Source organism: Pogoniulus pusillus, chromosome W (genome assembly GCF_015220805.1).
Source record: "Pogoniulus pusillus isolate bPogPus1 chromosome W, bPogPus1.pri, whole genome shotgun sequence".
Taxonomy (NCBI): Eukaryota; Metazoa; Chordata; class Aves; order Piciformes; family Lybiidae; genus Pogoniulus; species Pogoniulus pusillus.
Genome location: NC_087308.1, coordinates 8,210,974 through 8,235,290, shown reverse-complemented (window position 1 = coordinate 8,235,290; position 24,317 = coordinate 8,210,974). Strand labels below are relative to the sequence as shown.

General features: G+C 46.8%; 1 non-coding gene across 1 annotated transcript; it reads right to left on the bottom strand.

The window, feature by feature from the left end:
* Positions 1-21,695: 21,695 nt before the first annotated feature.
* TRNAG-GCC (transfer RNA glycine (anticodon GCC)) lies at positions 21,696-21,766 on the bottom strand. The gene has a single exon. It is a non-coding gene; the product is annotated as a tRNA-Gly (tRNA).
* Positions 21,767-24,317: the final 2,551 nt, after the last annotated feature.

Here is a 24,317-nt window from a genome sequence, read left to right as displayed (position 1 = left end):
AACAGCTCCTGAAGGAATTGGGGGAAAAAAAGAGGGTGTATCACCTTTGGAAGGAGGGGAAGGCTTCTCCTGACGTGTTTAAGGAGGTAGCCAGATTATGCAGGAGAAAAATTAGAGAGGCTAAGGCCCAGCTAGAACTTAGGCTGGCCACTTCCATGAAGGATAATAAAAAGCACTTTTATAAAGTTATCAATGATAGAAAGAAGGGCAAGAAGAGCCTCCACTCCTTACTGGACCAGGAGGGGAACACTCTAACTGATGACGAAGAAAAGGCTGAGGTCCTGAATGCCTTCTTCGCCTCAGTTTTCAACAGTAAGGAGGGAGGAGGAGGCAAGTGGCCTCTTGAACTGGGGGATGGAGTCAGGGAGCGGTGTGTTCCCCTGGAAATTCATGAAGAATTAGTTCAGGACCTGCTGAGCCACCTGGACACCCACAAGTCCATGGGACCAGATGGGATCCATCCCAGGGTGCTGAGAGAGCTGGCAGATGAGCTGGCCAAGCCGCTCTCCATCATTTTCCAGCAGTCCTGGCTCACCAGAGAGGTCCCAGGAGACTGGAAACTGGCCAACGTGATCCCCATCCACAAGAAGGGTCGGATGGAGGAACCTGAGAAGTACAGACCCGTCAGCCTGACCTCACTTGCAGGGAAACTGATGGAGCAGGTTATCTTGGGGGCAATAACTGTGCACCTGAGGGATGGCAAAGGGCTCAGGTCCAGCCAACATGGATTTAGGAAGGGCAGATCCTGCCTCTCCAATCTGCTCTCCTTCTATGATCAGGTGACCCGCTTGGTGGATGTGGGGAGGCCTGTGGATGTGGTCTATCTGGACTTCAGCAAGGCCTTTGACACTGTCCCCCACAGCAAACTGCTGGCTAAGCTATCAGCCCGTGGCTTGGATGGCAACACTCTGTGCTGGGTTAGGAACTGGCTGGAGGGCCGGACCCAGAGAGTGGTGGTGAATGGTGCCACATCCAGCTGGCGTCCAGTCACTAGTGGTGTCCCTCAGGTATCAGTGCTGGGCCCCTGTTGGAGAAATTCTTGTTAGCAGAGCACACAAGAATTGATAAACAATGAGCAACCCGTGCTGGGAATGTCCTTGAATCCATATTGGGAGTTTAGATAGCAGGCACAGGGTAGCTTTCCCTCACATGCAGCTGCAGGGGGTGGAGTGCAGCTGCAGATGGGCAGAGTTTAGCCAGCCCCAGAGGCTGACCCTCAGATTGTTATGGTATGCTGACCTATTGATGCCTTACAAGTAACTCTGGACCCTCTGACTGTAACCAATCTTAAGCTGAGCACGCCTCTTGCTAGAATGCATATAAGTCACTGTATCACGGAAATAAAGTGGATTTGACCATCTAACCATATTGGTGAACAAAGAGTCATCTTCCCATAGCGCTCCACCGAACGTGTTTTCCAACAGGCCCCATCCTCTTTAACATCTTCATAGATGATCTGGATGAGGGCATGGAGTCAGTCATCAGCAAGTTTGCAGATGACACTAAGCTGGGGGCAGATGTGGCTGGGTTGGAGAGCAGAAGGGCTCTGCAGCGGGACCTTGACCGCCTGGACAGATGGGCAGAGTCTAACGGGATGGCATTCAACAGCTCGAAATGCCGGGTGCTGCAATTTGGCCACAACAGCCCCATGCAGAGATACAGTATCACAGTATCATCAGGGTTGGAAGAGACCTCACAGATCATCAAGTCCAACCCTTTACCACAGAGCTCAAGGCTAGACCATGGCACTAAGTGCCACGTCCAATCTTGCCTTGAAGTGCCCCAGGGACGGCGACTCCACCACCTCCCCAGGCAGCCCATTCCAGTGTCCAATGACTCTCTCAGTGAAGAACTTTCTCCTCACCTCGAGCCTGAATCTCCCCTGGCGTAGCTTGAGGCTGTGTCCTCTCATTCGGGTGCTGGCCACCTGAGAGAAGAGAGCAACCTCCTCCTGGCCACAACCACCCTTCAGGTAGTTGTAGACAGCAATAAGGTCACTGTGTCAGTGCTAGAGGATCAGCTCAAACGGACACAGGTCACCCCTGAGCCTCCTCTTCTCCAGACTAAACAATCCCAGCTCCCTCAGCCTCTCCTCGTAGGGCTTGTGCTCAAGGCCTCTCACCAGCCTCATCGCCCTTCTCTGGACACGCTCAAGCATTTCGATGTCCCTCCTAAACTGGGGGGCCCAGAACTGAACACAGTACTCAAGGTGCGGTCTAACCAGTGCAGAGTACAGGGGCAGAATGACCTCCCTGCTCCTGCTGACCACACCATTCCTGATGAAGGCCAGTATGCCATTGGCTTTCTTGGCCACCTGGGCACACTGCTGGCTCATGTTCAGGTGGGTATCAATCAGCACCCCCAGATCCCTCTCTGTTTGGCTGCTCTCCAGCCACTCCGACCCCAACTTGTATCTCTGCATGGGGTTGTTGTGGCCAAAGTGCAGCACCCTGCACTTCGAGCTATTGAACGCCATCCTATTGGACTCTGCCCATCTGCCCAGGTGGTCAAGGTCCCCCTGCAGAGCCCTTCTGCCCTCCAACCCAGACACATTCTGTGTCTCAAATGCAGTCTCTTTCACAGCAAAACAAGGGAACACAGTTATCTGCTTCCCCCCTGCCAGCCTCTGCCATTCCATCTCCAGTTTCTGAGAACACAGCCAATGTTCTTACAGGGAATGTAAACAATAATGATGACAATAACAATGGGCAGAGTTTGGCAGGAGTCCCAGGAGCACAGGCAGGTACCCAAAATCAGGATGTTCCTAGCAACAATGATAACACGTCAGGGTTGGCAGGCATCCCAGGAGGACAGGCAAATAATCCCACTAATGCTAATAACACCAGCTCAGCCAGTTCGAATCCCCAGCCAGCAGACCAGAACCAAAATCCTGCTGCTAAAAGTAGGGGAGATTTGAACTCACAAGCTCCAGGTCAGACCCCTAATGATTCAAACCCTCCAGCAGACACGTCAAAGTCTGTTGCTGCTCAGGCCCTTATGGCACCTGCTAAGGCAAAAGCTAAGACAAAGTGTGGTTCACAGGAGGATGTAAGAGAGGGGACCTCTGGTGATCAGCAAGAGGAGGAAGAGGAGGTACTTAGTCTGCGAGACCTCGCAAATGTGCTGAGATATCAATACTCAAATGAGAGGAGCACTGTGAGGTTGGCTGCCAAGAGAGAGAACGGTTCCAATGAGTTTAAGAGTGCTATAAGGAAGGTTCTGTTAGGCCAGGTACCACCAGATCAACAGGAGGAAGAGGAGGAGGATGATATCCAGGACTCCAATGATCCACTCAGAGAGGTCAGAGAAGTTAGAAAGGAATACTCAAGGGAATCAGGTGAACCAATCCTAAGCTGGCTAGTGAGATGCCGTGGCATTGGTAGTAATTCCCTGCAGGTAGGAGACAAGTCTGCCAAGCAGCTAGGACCACTCACTAAGGAGAGTGGAGTGGACAAATACCTAGCAAGTCCTCTTGGTAGGGTTAGCTTGTGGACACGCCTTTTATTGGCTGTGGCTATGAGATATCCTTCCTGAGACGATTTGCCATGGGCTGCCAAGAAGTGGAACACCACTGATGTGGCCGTTTGAGCTGATCCTCTAGCTCAGACATAGGGGAGAGATGAACATTCCAGGGATAGGCCACATAAATGGCAACAATAGATAAATTAATATAATTTCATTGGAGCATCAAGAACTTAATGTCTAGAAGCACAGCTTGTTCTGCCCCTTCTCCCGCTGGCTTCTGCTGCTGCAGCTTCGCCTATCTTCCCCGGCTGCTGTTTTGGCTACTGCTGCTTCTGCTGCTTCGCTGCCGCTTGACCCCTCCCCCATCTCCCTTAAGGTTACTGTATTGTTTTTTTTTCCCTTCCTTCCTTCTCTAGTTAGTATTTCTCTTTACATTGTTATACTTATACTATAAGAAAATACAATTTCATCTTTCCCTGACTTTCAAAAAATGGGATGGAAAACCTACCTCTCTTCTCCTAAAAAGAGTGAGAGAGTTACAGAGTGAGAAGCCTAAAAGAGTAGTCGCCTCAGTTACACCACATGACTCCGATGGTTCTGGTAATGATTCAGCTAACACCACTAAACACTGTGCCAATTGCAATTGTAATGGCCAACATTAGGGGGGCCCTGCCTCTTACCAGGCGGAGGCCAGGGACCAGGAAGACAACAGAATATACTGGAATGTATATGTTAAATGGCCTGGTACCTTGAAAATTCAGAAATACAGGGCTCTAGTGGACACGGGTGCACAATGCACATTGATGCCTTCAAACTGTAAAGGAATGGAATCTATTACTATTTCTGGAATTACAGGAGGCTCTCAAGAATTGACAAGGTTAGAGGCAGAGATGAGTTTGACTGGGAGTGATTGGCGAAGGCATGTCATTGTAACGGGTCCAAATGCACCTTGCATCTTGGGAATTGACTTTCTGAGAGAAGGGCGTTTTAAAGATCCCAAGGGTTTTAAGTGGACCTTTGGAATAGCAACTGTAGAAGCTGTTGGAGACAAATTGAAGTTGTCTGCTAGGCCTGAGCTCTCAGATGAGTCTGCAGTTGTTGGGCAGCATAATGTAGAGGATGTGAAGTTGCCAGTTGCCACCCAAATTGTACACCACAGGCAATATAGAACAAAACGTGACTCTTTGGTGCCCATACATGATCTGATTCGTCATCTGGAGCGCCAGGACGTCATTAAAAAGACCCATTCACCTTTCAATAGTCCCATATGGCCTGTGCGAAAGGGAAATGGAGAGTGGCAACTTACAGTTGATTTCTGCGGCCTAAATGAAGTGACTCCGCCCATGAGTTCTGCTGTGCCGGACATGTTAGAACTCCAATATGAGCTGGAATCCAAGGAGGTCAAATGGTATGCAACCATAGATGTTGCTAATGCTTTCTTTTCTATTCCAGTAGCAGAAGAATGCAAGCCTCAATTTGCTTTCACTTGGAGGGGGATTCAGTATACGTTTAATCGTTTGCCCCAGGGGTGGAAGCACAGCTCAACCATCTGTCATGCAGTGATCTATGATGCATTGGAGAAAGGTGGAGCTCCAGAGCACCTGCAGTTCATTGATGACATCATTGTCTGGGGGAACACGGCACAGGAAGTTTTTGAGAAAGTTAACAAAATAATTGACATTCTGCTGAAGGCAGGTTTTGCCATAAAGCGAGACAAGGTGAAAGGACCTGCTAGAGAGATTCAGTTCCTGGGAATTCGTTGGCAAGATGGTCGCCGCCACATTCCAATGGATGTGATAAATAAGGTTTCTGCCATGGCAAATCCCACAAATAAGAAGGACACATTGTCTTTCTTAGGAACAGTTGGATTTTGGAGGCTGCACATCCCTGGGTACAGCCAAATTGTAAAACATTTGTATGATATAACTCGAAAGAGAAACAACTTTCAGTGGGGACCTGAACAACAAGCAGCCTTTGATCAGATAAAACAGGAAGTAGTTCATGCAATGGGTTTGGGGCCTGTTCGAACTGGTCCAGACATTAAGAACATTCTGTATACGGCTGCGAGTGATAATGGTCCAACCTGGTGCCTATGGCAGAGAGCCCCAGGAGAAACACGTGGCCGACCACTTGGTTTATGGAGTAGAGGATATAGAGGGTCAGAAGTAAACTATACACCAACGGAGAAAGAGATCCTTGCTGCTTATGAAGGTGTGAAAGCTGCTTCAAAAGTAATAGGAACAGACTCTCAGCTTCTTTTGGCTCCCAGATTACCAGTTTTGAACTGGATGTTTAAGGGAAAGGGGTCATCGCCACATCACGCAACCGATGCTACCTGGTCTAAGTGGATGGCTCTCATAACACAGCGAGCACGCATGGGGAGCCTTGAACGACCTGGCATAGTGGAGATGATCACCAACTGGCCAGAAGGTACAAACTGTATAAATCCTCCAGAGGAGCGAATGAGTTGGGCTGAAGAAGCTCCTCCTTACAGTGATTTGTCTGAAGAAGAAAGAAACTATGCTCTATTTACTGATGGTTCCTGTTGCCTTGTTGGAAACAAGAGAAAATGGAGAGCTGCAGTTTGGAGCCCTATACGGGCAGTGGCTGAAACAAAAGCTGGAGAAGGTGAGTCGAGCCAGTTTGCAGAGGTAAAAGCTATCCAACTTGCTCTTGACGTGGCTGAACGTGAGAACTGGCCCATGCTTTACCTCTATACTGATTCATGGATGGTGGCTAATGCCTAATGGGGTTGGCTAAAGGACTGGAAAAGAAATAATTGGCAACGGAAAGGAAAGCCAATTTGGGCTGCTGACTTATGGCAGGACATTGCTACCCGTCTAGAGAAAATCCCTGTAAGAGTATGACACATAGACGCTCACATGCCCAAAAGTAAAGCTACTGAGGAACATCAGCACAACCATCAGGCAGATTTAGCTGCCAAGGTGTTTCAGACCGATGTAAATTGTGATTTGGATTTAGATTGGGAACACCGAGGTGAACTGTTCTTAGCCCGGTGGGCCCATGATTCCTCAGGACATCAAGGCAGAGATGCTACCTACCAATGGGCACGGGACAGAGCAATCAACATCTCCATGGACGCTATAACACAAGTTATACATGACTGTGATATTTGTGCTACTATTAAACAAGCCAAGCGTCTGAAGCCCTTGTGGTATTGTGAGCGATGGGCAAAGTACAAATACGGTGAAGCGTAGCAGATTGATTACATCACTCTACCTCGTTCTCAGACTGGAAAGCAATATGTGCTGACCATGGTGGAAGCAAGCACCGGATGGCTGGAAACCTATCCAGTTTCCCGTGCCACTGCACGTAACACCATTTTGGGCTTGGAAAGACAAATCCTGTGGCGACATGACACTCCAGAAAGAATTGAATCAGATAATGGTACCCACTTTAAAAACAATCTCATAAAATCTTGGGCCAAAGAGCACGGCATTGAGTGGATCTATCACATCCCCTACTATGCACCCGCCTCAGGCAAAATTGAACGTTACAATGGCTTGTTGAAAACAACTTTAAAGGCAATGGGGGGAGGAACCTTAAAGAACTGTGAGAAACATCTAGCCCAAGCCACGTGGGTAGTGAATAGTAGAGGCATCATCATAGTATCATAGTATCATCAGGGTTGGAAGAGACCTCACAGATCATCAAGTCCAACCCTTTACCACAGAGTTCAAGGCTAGACCATGGCACCAAGTGCCACGTCCAACCTTGCCTTGAAGTGCCCCAGGGACGGCGACTCCACCACCTCCCCGGGCAGCCCATTCCAGTGTCCAATGACTCTCTTAGTGAAGAACTTCCTCCTCACCTCAAGCCTAAATCTCCCCTGGCACAGCATAATCTGGCTATCTCCTTAAACACGTCAGGAGAAGCCTTCCCCTCCTTCCAGAGGTGATACACCCTCTTTTTTTCCCCCAATTCCTTCAGGAGCTGTTTGTTCATCCAGGCTGGTCGCCTTCCCCGCCGGCTCATCTTTCGGCACATGGGAACTGCCAGTTCCTGTGCCTTCAAAAGCTCCTGTTTAAAGTAGGTCCAACCATCCTGGACCCCCTTGTTTTTAAGGACTGCTGCCCAGGGGACTCTGGAAATAAGTTTTTTAAGCAAATTGAAGTTTGCCCTCCGAATGTCCAAGGTGTGGGTTTTGTTGTAGTGCCTCCCTACCTCCCTGCATTTTGAAAATTCCACTATCTCGTGATCACTACACCCCAGGAAGCCTCCCACTGTCACATCTCCTACCAGCCCTTCTCTGTTGGAGAGCAGCAGGTCAAGCTGAGCTTGACCCCTAGTAGGCTCGCTTAACAGCTGGGTCATGAAGCTGTCCTCCATGCACTCTAGAAATCTCCTGGACTGCCTTCTCTCTGCTGAATTAAGTTCCCAGCAGATGTCTGGCAGGTTAAAGTCACCCACAAGGACAAGATCTGATCTTGAGAGAGCCTCCAACTGTTTGTAAAATATCTCATCAGTTTCCTCATCCTGATTGGGTGGTCTATAACAGACTCCATCCAGGATGTCAGATTTGTTTGTCCTCCCTCTGATTTTAACCCACAAGCTCTCAACCCCTTCATCCATCACCTCGAGCTCAGTGGCAAATGAGATGAGAACAGGGCCTCCCAGGTGATGTTGGGTTCGTACTCATGTACTGTAGACTCGTTGGACGCTGATGATACCTAGAACAGAAAACTCCTAACAGCTTGTATTATACACTCTGAATTTAAACTCTCTCAGCTAAGGTTAGATTTCTCTGTGGAATACACTGGATTTCACCATTCTCCTGCATTACCCAGTAGGTATGACCAGCACCGTCAACAGACACCACCCCTCGGGCAGGTTTCCCTTCGCCCGAAGGAGAAAATACCCAAACAGTTTTCCCTAACAGATTCTTCTCATGTACAACAGGAACTTTATCACCGTCTACTGTTTGGACCAAATCTGATTGTGCAGGTCCTGCTCTGTTTACTGAACCTCTACTATTTACCAACCAGGTAGCTTGTGCTAAATGTTTGTCCCAGTTTTTCAGAGTTCCACCCCCCATGGCTTTTAGGGTGGTTTTCAGCAAACCGTTGTAGCGCTCAATCTTCCCTGAAGCTGGAGCATAGTAGGGTAAGTGGTAGATACTCTCAATACCATGCTCTTTGGCCCAGTTTTTCACAAGATTGTTCTTGAAATGAGTACCATTGTCTGACTCGATTCTCTCTGGAGTTTCATGTCTCCACATGATTTGTCTTTCCAAGCCAAGAATGGTGTTATGTGCAGTAGCATGTGGAACTGGATAGGTTTCCAGCCATTCGGTGCTGGCCTCTACCATCGTCAGCACATACTGCTTGCCAGAATGAGATCAAGGTAAAATGATGGAGTCAGTCTGCCAGGCTTCACCATACTTGTACTTTGACCATCTCTCACCATACCATAAGGGCTTGATTCGCTTAGCCTGCTTAATAGCAGCACAAATGTCACAGCCATGGATGACTTGGGTGATAGCGTCCATGGATAAGTCAATTGACTTATCGCGTGCCCATGGGTATGTTCCATCTCTGCCTTGATGTCCAGATGAGTCATGGGCCCACTGAGCTAAGAACAGTTCACCTCGGTGTTTCTAATCAAGGTCAAGATCAGAGTTGGTATCAACTTGAGAAATTTTAGCAGCTTGATCTGCCTGCTGCTTTTGTTGGTGTTCCTCAGTAGCTCTGCTCTTCGGCATGTGTGCATCTACGTGCCACACCTTCACTGGAATTCTCTCCAGTCGTGCATCAGAGGTAAAGGATAGGCCAATTTTCATGTTCAGCCACATCAAGAGCAAGCTGGACAGCTTTTACCTCAGCGAACTGTCTGGATTTACCTTCTCAAACTCTTGCTTCAGTAACTCTCCTGGTAGGACTCCAGACTGCTGACTTCCATCTCCGCTTGTTCCCAACTAGATGACAGGAACCATCTATGAACAAAGCATAGTTCTTTTCCTGATCAGAGAGATCACCATAGGGAGGAGCTTCTTCAGCATGGATTTCAATCCTTCACTTCAGCTTCTTTCACTCCTTCATTGGCTGCTAGTATCTCTTTCTCTGTTGAGGTGTAATTTGCCTCTGAACCTCTGTAGCTACGACCCCAGAAACCAAGGGGAGGACCATGTGCCTCATTTGGAGCTCCTTGACAAAGACTCCAAGTTGGACCATTGTCACTGGCAGACGTGTACAGAATGTTCTTAATGTCCGGACCAGATTGCACAGGTCCCAAGCCCACTGCATGGACTACTTCTCGCTTGATCTGATCAAAGGCTGCTTGTTGTTCAGGTCCCCACTCGACATTGTTTCTCTTACGAGTCACATCGTGCAAAGTTTTGACAATTTGACTGAATCCAGGAATGTGTAGTCTCCAAAATCCCACTGCACCTAAGAAAGAGAGAGTCTCCTTCTTATTGGTGGGAACTGCCATGGTGGAGACTTTGTTTATCACATCCTGTGGGATGTGACGGCGACCATCCTGCCACCGCACTCCCAGAAACTGAATTTCTCTGGCAGGTCCTTTGACCTTGTCTCTCTTAATGGGAAAACCTGCTTACAACAGAACGTCAATGATTTTGTTACCTTTCTCAAAGACTTCCTCAGCAGTTTGGCCCCACACAATTATGTTGTCGATGAATTGTATGTGCTCTGGAGCTTTACCTTTCTCCAATGCATTGTGGATGACTGAGTGACAATAGCTACAGACTCTTCAGGAGAGACAGGCAAGGGAGAAGAGGTGGGGGAGTGGCTCTGTATATTAGGGGTGCTCTGGATGTCATGGGGGTAGATATCAATGATGATCAAGTTGAGTCTTTGTCCTGGAGTCCTGTATACCCCTAAATTCCTCTCTCGGTGGCTTGAATGGGAGGGGGAAAGCCACCTGGTTCCCCCCCCCTCGTTCCTGCCTGAACCTTCGTGCTTGCCTGAGACTTCTCCCCCCCTCTCGCCTGGCCTGGATACAGAAAGATCTTCAAAGACTGCTTCACCTATTGACACCCTTTGTAAGCCTAACAACCCTTAATAGTCCACCTATAGCTGCTAAAAGGGAACCAGAGAGACAGACCGCACTACGAAGTCAGCCTGATCGTGAGTTATTTTGGCACAGCTTTATTAGTAATAAAAATGCTATTAATTAATAGCTAAAGCCTTTTCCAACTTCTGACTTCCAAAATAGTAAGATTATCGATGGCATCCCTGTAGATATTCCCAAGCAACTGAATCTGTTAATTAAACTAATCTTTGTATATATAGTTTTGGGGTGGGTTTTTGGGAAAATAAAATAACTCTATTTTTGTGTAAAAATTCCTGCCTCAGCCACATTAATTTCCCTGCCTCCACAACAGTCTTTATGGGTGAGAATTAATGGGAAGGCCAATAAGACTGATATCCTGGTTGGAGTCTCTTATAGACCACCAAACCAGGAAGAAGAGGTTGATTTATTACTCTTTAAACAACTGGAGGCTGCCTCAAGATCACCTGCCCTTGTTCTGGTGGGCGACTTTAACCTACCAGACATCTGCTAGGACTTAAACACTGCGGCAGTCTAGAAGGTTTCTAAAGTGTGTGGAAGACAACTTCTTATCACAGCTGTTACGTGAGCCTACCAGGGTGTGCTAGTTTGAAGCAAGCTGGAATGTTTTGGTAAAAGAATTAGATAATGGCCAGTGAAATGAAAACAATTGTGTCTCTTCGCTCACAGTCACGCTGAGAACTCTGGGAAGAAGAAGTATAACATTCTCCATTTTGTCACTCACTTTGCTTCTGGGCTTTGACGAAGCTACATCTCATTAACCTTGCTGCCACTAACCTTGCTCCCTAACCTCTTCGCTGCACCTCTCTTCTTCCTGAGAACTGGGGTAAGGTTGAGAGGGCAAGGGGAGGTGTTGGGGTGGTTTGAGAACCCCTCCTGGGGACTCAGGTTTCTGGGAGGGGAGTTGTGCTTCTGTATTGTTTATCCTTTGTATATTTCTGTATATAAGTATATATACTGTAAATAGCTGCTTGCATATTTGCTACTGTAAAATAATTAGCTTCATTTATATTCCCAGAGGCCTTCTGAGTTAGCTGGGGCAAATTCAAAAGTGTGGGGGGGTGGGTTAAGAGCCCAAACCATCACACAGGGGGCCAGCCCTGCTTGACCTCCTGCTCACAAATAGAGAGAGGTGGGTAGGGGATGTGGTGTTTGGAGGCCTGGGGTACAGAGACCACAAAATTATAGAGTTTTCAATATATGCAGAAACCAGGAGGGGCATCAACAGAACCTCCACACTGGACTTCCGAAGGGCAGACTTCAGCCTATTTAAGGGACTAACTCAGAAAGTTCCTTGGGAAAGAGCCCTTGAAAACAAAGGGGTCCAGGAAGGTTGGACCTACTTCAAGAAAGAACTTCTGAAGGCACAGGAGCAGGCTGTGCCATTGTGCCGGAAGACGAGCAAATGAGGGAGGCAGCCAGACTGGATGGGCAAGTTGCTGCTAAAAGAATGAAAGATTAAAAAGAGAGTATATTCCCTTTGGAAAAGAGGGGAGGTGTCCCAGGAAAAGTTCAAGAAAGTTGCTAGGTCCTGTAGAAAAAAAATTAGAGAGGCAAACCCCATTTAGAGCTTAGGCTGGCCACGGCTGTCAAGGAAAATAAAAAATGTTTCTTTAAATAAATGAATGACAAGAGAAGGGCCAAGGACAACCTCCAGTCCTTATTAGATAGAGAGGGGAATATAGTGACAAAGGATGAGGAAAAGGTAGAGGTGCTTAACACCTTCTTTGCCTCAATCTTCAATAGTGGGACAGGTTGTCTCCAGGACAACTGGACTCCTGAAGTGGTGGATGGAGTCAGGGACCAGTATAGTCCCCCTCTAATCCATGAGGAAGAAGTAAGGGACCTGCTGAGACACTTAGATTCTCACAAGTCCATGGGACTGGATGGGATCCACCCTAGGGTGCTGTGCTAGTTTGAAGCAAGCTAGAATGTTTTGGTAAAAGACCAGGTCTGAAGGCAAAGGCAGAAGGAGAGACAAAATGGAGAAAAAGTCTTTCTTCTTCCCAGAGTTCTCAGCGTAACTGTGAGAGAAGTTGACATCAATTGTTTTCATTTCACTGCCTGTTATCTAGTTCTTTTACCAAAACATTCTAGCTTGCTTCAAACTAGCACAGGTGCTGAGAGAGCTGGCAGATGAGCTGGCCAAGCCCCTCTCCATTATTTATCTACAGTCTTGGCTCACTGGAGAGGTCCCCGAAGACTGGAAGCTGGCCAATGTGATACCCATCCACAAGAAGGGTTGTAAGGAGGAGCCAGAAAACTATAGACCTGTGAGCCTGACCTCAGTGCCAGGCAAGGTCATGGAACAGGTCATCTTGACTGCCATCACAAAGCACCTACAGGATGGCCAAGGGATCAGGCCCAGCCAGCATGGGTTTAGGAAGGGCAGGTCCCGTATCAAGAACCTGATCTCCTTTTATGATCAGGTTACCTGCCTGGTGAATGTAGGGAACGCTGTGGATGTAGTCTACCTGGACTTGAGCAAAGCCTTTGACACTGTCTGCCACAACAAGCTCCTGGCAAAGTTGGCAGTTCATGGCTTGGACAGATTCACTCTGTGCTGGGTCAGGAACTGGCTGGATGGCAGAGCCCAGAGTGTGCTGCTGAATGGTGCCACATCCAGTTGGCAGCCAGTCACTAACGGTGTCCCCCAGGGATCAGTTCTGGGCCCAATCCTGTTCAATATCTTTAATGATGATTTAGACGAGGGTATTGAGTCCAGCATCAGTAAGATTGCAGATGACACCAAGCTAGAAGCAGGTGTTGATCTGTTGGAAGGTAGGAGAGCCCTCCAGAGGGACCTAGACAGGCTGGATAGGTGGGCAGAGGCCAACGGGATTGTGATGGTTTGGGGGTTACCCCGCCCCCCCACACTTTTGAATTTGCCCCAGCTAACTCAGACGGACCCTGGGAATATAGATGAAGCAATTTATTTACAGCTAGCAGAATTTACAAGCAGCTATTTACAATATATACAGTTATATACAATTATATACAGAAATATACAAAGGATAAACAATACAAAAGCACAACTCCCCTCCCAGAAACCTGAGTCCCCAGGAGGGGCTCTCAAACCACCCCAACACCTCCCCCCGGCCCTCTCAACCTTACCCCAGTTCTCAGGAAGAAGAGAGGTGCAGCCAAGAGGTTAGGGAGCAAGGTTAGTAGGAGCAGGGTTAATGACATGTGACCAGGTCTAAGGCAAAAGCAAGAGTGAAAAAAACAAAATGGAGAAAAAGTCTTTCTTCTTCCCAGAGTTCTCAGCGAGACTGTGAGAGAAGTTGACATCAATTGTTTTCATTTCACTGCCCGTTATCTAGTTCTTTTACCAAAACATTCCAGCTTGCTTCAAACTAGCACAGGGATGAGATTGACCAAGGCCAAGTGCAGGATGCTGCACTTCGGCCACAACAACCCCAAGCAGCGTTACAGGCTGGGGACAGAGTGGCTGGAAAGCAGCCAGGAAGAAAGGGACCTGGGGGTACTGATAGATAGTAGGCTGAAGATGAGCCAGCAGTGTGCCCAGATGGCCAAGAGAGCCAAAGGCATGCTGGCCTGCATCAGGAACAGTGTGGCCAGTAGGACAAGGGAGGTTATTCTTCCCCTGTACTCAGCACTGGTCTGACCACACCTTGAGTACTGTGTCCAGTTCTGGGCCCCTCAATTCAAGAGAGATGCTGAGGTGTTGAAAAATGTGCAGAGAAGGGAGACAAATCTATTGAAAGGCCTGGAACACAGACGCTATGAGGAGAGGCTGAGGGAGCTGGGGTTGTTTAGCGTAGAGAAGAGGAGGCTCAGGGGTGACCTCATTGCTGTCTACAACTACCTGAAGGGAGGTTGTAGCCATGTGGGTGTTGGTCTCTTTCCCAGGCAACCACCAGTAGAACAAGGAGACACAGTCTCAAGTTGTGCTGGGGGAAGTATAGGCTGGATGTTAAGAGGAAGTTCTTCACAGAGGGAGTGATCTGCCTTTGGAATGGGCTGCCCAGGGAGGTGATGGAGGCACCGTCCCTTGAGGTGTTCAAGAAAAGACTGGATGAGGCACTTAGTGCCATGGTCTAGTTGACTGGATGGGGCTGGAGGATAGGTTGGACTGGATGATCTTGGAGGTCTCTTCCAACTTTTTTGATTCTGTTCTATTCTATTGTTTAACTGTGTTTCCATGCCTGAGGGAAACAGTTGAACTGGTACTGGATTCCTCTCCTGGTGAATGCAAACTGGGGCCTGCACTCCTTTGCTATGGGAATAGAGAAGAAAGCATTAGCAATGTCTATGGTAGCATACCATTTAGCATCCTTCTATTCCAGCTCATACTGGAGTTCCAGCATGTCTGGCACAGCTGCACTCATTGGGGGAGTCATCTCGTCAAGGGCAAAAAAATCGACTGTCCGTCGCCAGTCTCCGTTAGGCTTGCACACAGGCCAAATTGGACTGTTGAAAAGTGAATGAGCTTTCTCGATGACAGCCTGACTCTCCAGTTGACGAATCAGCTGATGAATGGGCAACAAAGAGTCACAGTTAGTTCTGTACTGCCTGTGGTGCACAGTTTTTAGTAGCAATTGGCAGCTCCAGATTCTCTATGTCATGACGTCCCACAGCTGCAGATTCACCTGAAAGCTCAGGTCTAATGGACACTTTCAGTTTACCATCCTCAATCTCTACAGATGCTATTCCAGAAGCCCATTTGTGGCCTTTAGGATCTTTGAAACAACCTTGTCTCAAACAGTCAATTCCCAGAATGCAAGAAGCATCAGGACCAGTTAAAATAGTATGTTTTTTTCATTCTTTACCCGTTAAACTTATCTCAGCTAGCAACTATGTTAGCTCTTGATATCCACCAGTGATTCCCCTTGCAATTTGATGGCAATTTTTGGAATAATTACAGTGACTCTGGGGAGCTGAAGAAGTGACAGCTACTTTTCTGGCACAGTTGACTCTGTTTCTGCCACTCTGCAGTTCCCTGACTCTCTTCAAAAGAAATGAATTAGGCTGACCATCCCTCTTGTTCATGTTCTCACCAGATTGGTCACGTAGAGTTATCCACAGTGATGCACGTGATTGCTGATATCTAGGTGGAATTTGTCTCCTCCTGGGCTGGACTTGCCTGGCAGGAGGTGGGCATGTGTTCCTGACTGCAGAAACATGCACTCATTCAGATGACACAGGGATGGTATCCTTTGCCAGATTTGAAATAGAGGTTTTAAGTTCCTCCCTCAGTTCTCTCATACTATCTTTAATGTCATCCTAAATGCTATCTTTTATGTCATTCTTCATCTCTTTGATCTCTGTAGTCATAGTTTTTATGGCAGAGACTAGGGCAGAATGTGACAAGCTGTCCTCTACCTGCCCGAGCTGGTCAATAAATTCACCAACAGTTCAAGACCTTCCATTATCACTCCTTGATAGAAAACTGCTAGCCAAGGTGTTAGCATAGGATGAAGGAGCAAGCTTAATAAGCTTCTTCATGAGACCTTGTATAGGGTTAACACTCCTGGGGGAGTAACCCTGAACCTGACCCTAGGGGTCTTGGCCCCTCCCCAGGGGTGGGCCACACTCCAGGTGATGGTTAGCCCACTCCCCCCACTTCCTGTGGTATAAAAGACAGAGGAGTTTCCTGTCTCCTGCTCTTTTCCTGCGTTCACTCTTGACCCACACACTCATACTGCATACCAGCACACCACGTGGCAGCCACGAGGCAGAGACACCATCACACTACTCGGGTTGTATCCATCCCTGTTTGTATTTTGCTGTTTTCCCTTCCTTATCCTTTGTAAACTCCCCTACCTCCAATACCTTTTCTAAGTTATTGTTAAACTTTTCCTTTTTAACTTCCAAATCGAGTGAGATTGATTTATTTGGGTGTCCCTACCTTTCTCTCTCTCCCTGTCTTTTGGGAAAAAGGAGGGGGAAGAGGGGGGGGCACTCTATAAATTCTATAAATTGTCATTGGGTCTACTAAAATTATTAGAGTCTCTGGGAACCAGCATTTGAACCCAAGACAATTTATTTGGCGTCTCAACGTGGGGCTAGGTAGAAAGAATTCTTTCAGAGAAGATTTGGAAGTTAAAAAATGGGTATTCTGAGAGTCTTAATCATTCACGCTTTTGCATGGCTGTTTTGGTCCTGGCTGTTAAAGTTTATAAGTTACCATGTCTTCTGGATTGTCATTGATATGCTCTGGGAATATTCTAAGCATTTGCCTGCCCGAGTCTATGCCTATTTCCTGAATTCTGTTAGTAATATCACTGTGTTTAGAAATGTTTCTGGAACATAGAATCAATCTGAGTATATGTTTTGGGACACAGAAGCTCCAGATATTTTGGGGGAGAAATGGCACTGGGTAACTGTTATTTCACTGTGTTTAAATGTGGGTTTGGGAATGTACTTTGTAGCTCTGAACTGGAACGCGTGGAGACCCCGGGTGGGCGCTGCCATTGGGATGCTTAGGGGGAGGGGAGGTGCACACTGCCCGAGCTGCAGCTGCGGGGGGTGGGTGACAGGTCAGACCGGTCTGACGGGTCCGGCAGCCCCGAGCGCTGGCACCGCCCCTAGCGCGGCTCTGCCCCGAACTCCGCCCCCGGTCCCGCCCAGGACAGCCCCCCGGACCCTCCTCCCACAGGAGGCTGGAACACTGGCAGCTTTCCCAGAATCTAGGGCAGGATGTGTAGTGGTGGCCCCCCTCTTGCTCCCCCTCCCAAGCTATCAGTGTTTCCATTTAGATTGCTACTTTGTTTATCATTTGTCTGGGACGCTGCCCCCTTCTTTTTCTTCTTAAAGGCATCACACTCAAGTTTCTCATACATAATGTAAAATTATTATAAAATCAAAACTTATAAGACCTAAGATCACACACAACAGAAATACCACAGTCTGACATTAATAAAATTCTGAACAAGGTTTTGGTGCCTGTGTCTTAGGTAAGATTACTCTCATTAAAGCTGTAAGCAAAGCAGAAGTAGTAACACTTCCATTTCCTGTAATGTTACTGGTAAATGTTCCTCGTAACATTAAACCAAATATAGCCAAGGATATAATTCCCCCAACTCCAAAAAATGGACGTAAGTTTATATTTGATTTTCTTCAAAATTAAACAAAAAGTAACCTATTTGTGCCTTAAGCCAATTATATAACAGAAAGCAGAAAACAGGCCACACAATAGACCCCACTAAGTAAAACAGCTTCATTAGCTTCATTCTGATTCCCAGAGTTAATTAACGATCACTCAAAATCAATTTGCGCCACATTGGGTGCCAAAATAAAAGATGCAATGGTTTGAGTGTTACCTGCCCCCATGACATACTCCACCCCCTGGCTCATATTGGGCCAAAAATCAGAAAACAAGACGAAATACACAAATTATACTTAATCATTATACATGTATAAACAGTATACCTAATACATAAGCATAACTATAACTTAAACCAACTAAAACAGATCAATCCCATATACCCACTCCCTGAATAACACATAGCTTTATTGAATATTTACAGAGTAAGAAAACCTGTTATATGCAAAAGCAATTTCAGAAGTCTGGGAGAATCCATCGTACACTGATGCGATGAGTTTTCCCACTTACATCAGTTGCTTCCCATGCATACAACCCATTTGGTTTCGATAAGGTCATAGGCACAACTCCAACTGAAGGTAAGTTTATCTGGTGAATGGCTAACATTTTCCACTGGCTTGTCAGGACAAAACGCTTTGATCTTGGGACTACCATAATTACCCCATCGGTTATTCACAATGAAGACTGCATGTGGTAAACGCTTATCACAGATACCTTTTGATACAATGGCATGTCTCTTAATCAGAGCATTTGTTCTTTCTACGATACCATTGGCTTGAGGATAGTAGGGAGTATGGAATACCCATGTGACTCCCTCACCTTTAGCCCAGTCTTGTACAGATGATGCTGTAAAGTGAGATCCATTATCACTCTGGATATACTCTGGCATTGGCAGGAAACTAAACCACTGCCTCAAAGCCTCAATAGTTTGAGCGCCTGAGGCAGCACTAGTTGTTGTAGCCATAACTAATCCTGAGACCACTTCCACCCCCACCAATATGTATTTCTTCCCATGTGAGGGTTTAAATGGGCCTACATAGTCAATTTGCCATGTGCTCCATAATTTCTTGTCTCCTCTGATGTGCTGAGCTGGTGCTAGGTTGGGGTGATTGGCTTTAAGCCTAATTTTGCACTGTGGACAGGCTGAAATGATTTCCTCACAGGTAGTCATAGAAATTGGCCATCCTCTAGACCTACATTCGTAGTAGAGGTCTGCCTTTCCTGAATGACCTCTTTTAATATGCAGCCATTCAGCTAATCTCCACCAATCATCTTTCTCATTATTGAGTGTGCTAGTTTGAAGCAAGCTAGAATGTTTTAGTAAAAGAACTAGATAATGGGCAGTGAAATGAAAAACAATTGTGTCTCCTTCTCTCACAGTCACGCTGAGAACTCTGGGAAGAAGAAGTAAATATTCTCCATTTTGTCTTTCACTTCTGCCTTTGCCTTCAGACCTAGCCACATCTCATTAACCCTGCTGCCACTAACCCTGCTCCCTAACCTCTTGGCTGCACCTCTCTTCTTACTGAGAACCGGGGTAAGGTTGAGAGGGCAAGGGGAGGTGTTGGGGTGGTTTGAGAGCCCCTCCTGGGGACTCAGGTTTCTGGGAGGGGAGTTGTGCTTCTGTATTGTTTATCCTTTGTATATTTCTGTATATAACTGTATATATTGTAAATAGCTGCCTGTATATTTGCTGCTGTAAAATAAATAGCTTCATTTATATTCCCAGAGGCCGTCTGAGTTAGCTGGGGCAATTCCAAAAGTGTGGGGGGGCGGGTAAGAGCCCAAACCATCCCATTGAGTAAGTTTATTTTCGCCAGGTAATCTGCCTGATCATTCCAGGTTGCAGCTGGGGTTTGCTGCTTGGAATGCCCTTTAACCCAACCTACTTTCAGGGGTCTGGATCGGCCTATCTCTAGTAGCCTTTTCCAGTCATCAGCCCTCCAAACTTCCACATTTGAAACCTTCCACTGATTCGCTTCCCACTGGCAAATCCACTCAGTGGCGCCTTTGAACGTAGAGTAGAAATCAGTGTAAATGGTTGTTGCTCCATGCTCTGCTGCTAGCATGAGAGCACGCAATTCCCCTACCTGTGCACTGCCATCACCCTCTTCAGTGATGGTTTGGCCTGTAGCAATCTCCAAGGCAGCGGCTTTATAATGCCACTTTGACCCCACCCTCCGAGACGATGCATCTGTAAACCACACTCCTGACTTATCTGAGTCTGCGGTCATTTATGGGGCCACCTGAATAGGAGAAGGCTTATATGGCTGACTCAGCAGTGCTTTATCAGGATTTATGGGCTGCTGTAATTTGGATACCTTTGTAGGTCCCTCTTTCAGCGGCAAAATCTGTGAGATTCCCTCTAGGTAGGCATACCACTTTCTTACAGTGGCCTTTTGGGCAATTCCTTCTGGTGGAGGAGATCCTTTAAGGATCGATTTTAGCAGAGGAAACGGGCCTTGCACTACAATGTCTTGTGTAGTGCGAAGCTTCTCTGCCTCTTTAACAGCCCGAGTTAGGGAAAGGAGTCCCTTTTCCCATTCTGAGTACCGTGTCTCGGTCTCTTTGAATGCTGTTGAGGAAAACAAAAGAGCTCTACTAGGACCATTGGGCCCCCTCTGAAATATTCCACAGTATGAGGCGTGCTCGGAAAAACCCCATTCAGCCCTTAGGGCATCTTGTGGGTGCAAGGGCCCCAACTTCTGATATGCCTTCAGCTCATCTTTAAGAACTCTCAGGCTCTCAGAATGCCGTGGAGTCCAGTCCCAAACTTTGTGCTTCTTAAGCAAATCATACAGAGGACGAGCAATTACGAAGAAACCTGGAATATGTTTTCTCCAGTAGCCCAAGGTGCCCAACAACTGTTGTAGCTCCTTTTTGTTTTGGGGTATCTGGCCCTTTTCAATCTCTTGTAGGGTATCTTCTGGTACGGATACTGCACCTGCTACCCACCAGGATCCCAGGAATTTAACCTCCTGGCTTGGGCCTTGGCACTTCTCCTTTGGAATAGTCAGCCCTTGGTCAGTCAATAGCTTCCAAATGTCCCTGGCTACTGCGGCAACTTGCTCCTTGTCATTCCCTCCCACCAAGATGTCATCAATGTAATGATACACCTTAACATCTTTAGGAAGCTGAACGGTGTCAAGCAAAGCTGCAAGTGTGTTATGTGCAATAGTTGCACTGTGTTTGTACCCTTGTGGGAGACTGTTGAATGTGTATTGAATACCTTGCCAGGTGAATGCAAACTGCGGTTTGTCCTCCTCTCTCAGCGGCACCATGAAAAACATGTCCTTCACATCCAAAGTTGCCATCCAGGCGTGAGAAGCTGCTTGGATTGCTATCACTGTGGATGAGAGACTTGGAACTGCTGCAGTGAGAGGAAGAGTGTTACTATTGAGCTTCCTAAAGTCAATAGTTAATCTCCACCTGCCGTCTAGCTTTCGAACTGGCCAGACAGGAGAATTGTAAGGAGAATGAGTTCTGGTGATAATCTTTCTTTTCTCCAGGTCAGCTATCACTTCAGTAATGCCTTGCCTGGCTGCTGCTGCCAATGGATATTGTGCAACACAGGTAATTTGTGACTTTGGCAGTGGAGGGGCAGTTTGCAACAAGCGAACATGAGCATGGGCTGATTTTCCCCCATTACTCCCCACTCCATAAGCACCAAAGCTCCATAAGGTTTCATCTGGGAGATGCCACCTTCTACGTGCTAAAACATCAAATCCAAGAATATTCTGTTGACAGGTACCCAATGCTACCTCTACCAGGGTGCTTCTTTTCTCCCCAGGTAACCATATTGTGGCCGTTTGAGCTGCTCCTCTAGCTCAGACATAGGGGAGAGATGAACATTCCAGGGATAGGTCACATAAATGGCAACAATAGATAAATTAATATAATTTCATTGGAGCATCAAGAACTTAATGTCTAGAAGCACAGCTTGTTCTCCCCTTCTTCTCCCACTGGCTTCTGCTGCTGCAGCTTCGCCTATCTTCCCCGGCTGCTGTTTTGGCTACTGCTGCTTCTGCTGCTTCGCAGCCACTTGACCCCTCCCCCATCTCCCTTAAGGTTATTGTATTGGGTTTTTTTTTTCCCTTCTCTCCTTCTCAGGTGCATTGGCCAGGACTCGAACCTGGGCCTCCCGCACGGCAAGCGAGAATTCTACCACTGAGCCACCAACACATCCCCCCTTGGGGAATCGAACCTGGGTCTCCCACATGGCAGGCGAGAATTCTACCACTGCACCACAACACAGAACCCTTCTTTTTTTTTGAAAGTCAGGGAAAGATGAAATTGTATTTTCTTATAGTATAAGTATAACAATGTAAAGAGAGATAATAACAATTCCTAAGGCAAAACAACCTGTAGGACCACCCAGGGATCAGCCCCCAACAGATGTCCAGCGGACATGGGAACCAAGGTCCCCTCAATTCAAAACAAGGCCAATGTTTACCTTTTACCCTTCCTAGGGAGGAACATTCTCAGGGACCTTGTTGCTGCTGGAAATACTGGTTTTGCGATTGCTTTTGGCCTTCAATGTGAGACACTGTAGCATGCACAACAGGGGCCTGCTAAAGGGCCTTGCTACCCTCCATGACAACCTTGCCACATGGAAGTCTGATGCCTTTATCCCCCTCCCTCTTCACATCCCATTTAAATCCCTGTGAACTAGTCCTGCAATCTCCTCCACAAAGACCCTCTTCCCCCTTTGAGAGAAGTGTCTTCTGTTTGGTGTCAACAACCCTGGTGCTGTATAGATCATGCCATTGTCAAAGAACCCAAATGTATGGTGGTGACACCATCCACAGAGCCATGTATTAGGATATGGATTAGGGGTGAACTTTGTAGAGTAGGGATAACAGTTTGACTTGATGATCCCAGAGGTCTTTTCCAACCTGAATAATTCTGTGATTCTATGACTTGAAAAGAACTTTAGCATTTTAATCAATGCTATTTTACTGGTTGTCATCTATTTAATCTCAAACATAATAGTCCATATTCATATATACTGTTTTGTTCTTTCATATTCGAACATCCCTTTCAACTCAAGAGAATACTGATATGTATAAATCCTCCCTTCAGAATGTATAGATTAGACACTTCACATTTGGGTTTTTGTTTTGTTTGTTTTGTAATTTGGTGGGGGGGGAGGAGGAGTGAGGCAATTTATCTTAAGACTTTGTCGTGTTTTTTTTTTTTTTAAGAGAGATGACAGAGATTAAACTCTCAAATCAAGTTGGAGAGAAAATACAGAATTATATTTGGAGAGAGAAAACAGCAATAGACATTACAAAAGCAATTACCATGGCAAACCCTCTTGAAGTTTCCCCCATCCCCAAAAAAACTGTATCTATACTCCCCAGTGCTCCAATCCTCCCCCCTCAACGCCTCCGCCATCCAAGAGGCCCACCGCTCACATGTTCCTGATAAAGTGGCTCCTGCCACACACTCAGGGCAGGAGGAGGAGGAAAGGAGAGCGAACTGACCTTGTTGTCAGTCTATAAAGAGATAGCAGAATTATGGGATTGAGTAACAATCTTCTAGTCCCCAGAAAATGTTTTTAACCCTATAGCCTCAACCTGGGACAGACTTCTGTCCACTCACACTTCAATATTGATTTCCAAGATAAGCAGGATGTTGGCTCATGAAAAGCTCAACTTGACCCAGCAATATGCACTTGCAGCACATAAAGCCAAATGTATTCTGGGCTGCATCAGAAGATGCATGTCCAGCAGGCAGAGAGAGGAGATTCTGCCCCTCTTCTCCATGCTCATGAGACCCCACCTGGAGTACTGCATCCAGCTCTTGGGCCCCCAACATAAGAAGGGCATGGACCTTCTGAAATGAGAAGAGAATGCCATGTGAAGAGCTTACAGCAGCCTTCCAGTACCTAAAGGGGGCTCACAAGACTTTTTACAAGGGTGTGCAGTGATATGATAAGAGGTAATGGCTTGGATTAGAAGGAAGAAGTTCTTCACCATGAGGGTACTGAGGCACTGGAACAAGTTTCCCAGGGAAGTTGTGGATGCCCCATCCCTGGAAGTGTTCAAGGCCAGGTTGGATGGGGCTATGAGCCACCTGGTCTAGTGGAAGGTGTCCCTGCCCATGGCAGGGTGTTGGAACTAGATAATTTTGAAGATCCCTTCCAACATGATTAGGTATGGGAGTGTTTCTTGCTTCATCTACCCATCCATTTGCTTATTTCCATCCTGGCTTTTTGCATAAAGGTCAGCCTGACTACATGCATCCTATTTAAACTAGGGGGAAAACAAATAAAAACACCAAAACCAACAACCAACCAATCAACCAAAAAAAAAACCCAAACCCAAAACCCCCACCTCTCTTACTTTGTTCAATGGGTTAAGCTGTTTCAGACTGAGCCCAAACAGTTAAGATGTTATCTGTTCTGATGTCTCCAGTAAAATCTTGTCTCATTTAGAAGATACCTCAGCCATTCTGCAGGACTCAAATGGCACAAATTCCCCTCCCTTCTCCTTTTATGGAGTAAAATTCTACAAGACATGATGAGTCAATAAACCTCAAAAGAGAGTAACTAACTGGGCAACACTGAGCTCCTGTTTTGTGAAAAACTAACAATTTTAAAAGCAGCTTCTTCAGTTTAATGAAATTATGTCCTCTGCTGCATGTCTGAGCACAACTCTTACTAACATTGAAAAGGTTTCCCCTCCACCCACATGATTTTTTCTTAAGCAAGTATGTATCTTAGCCTTCT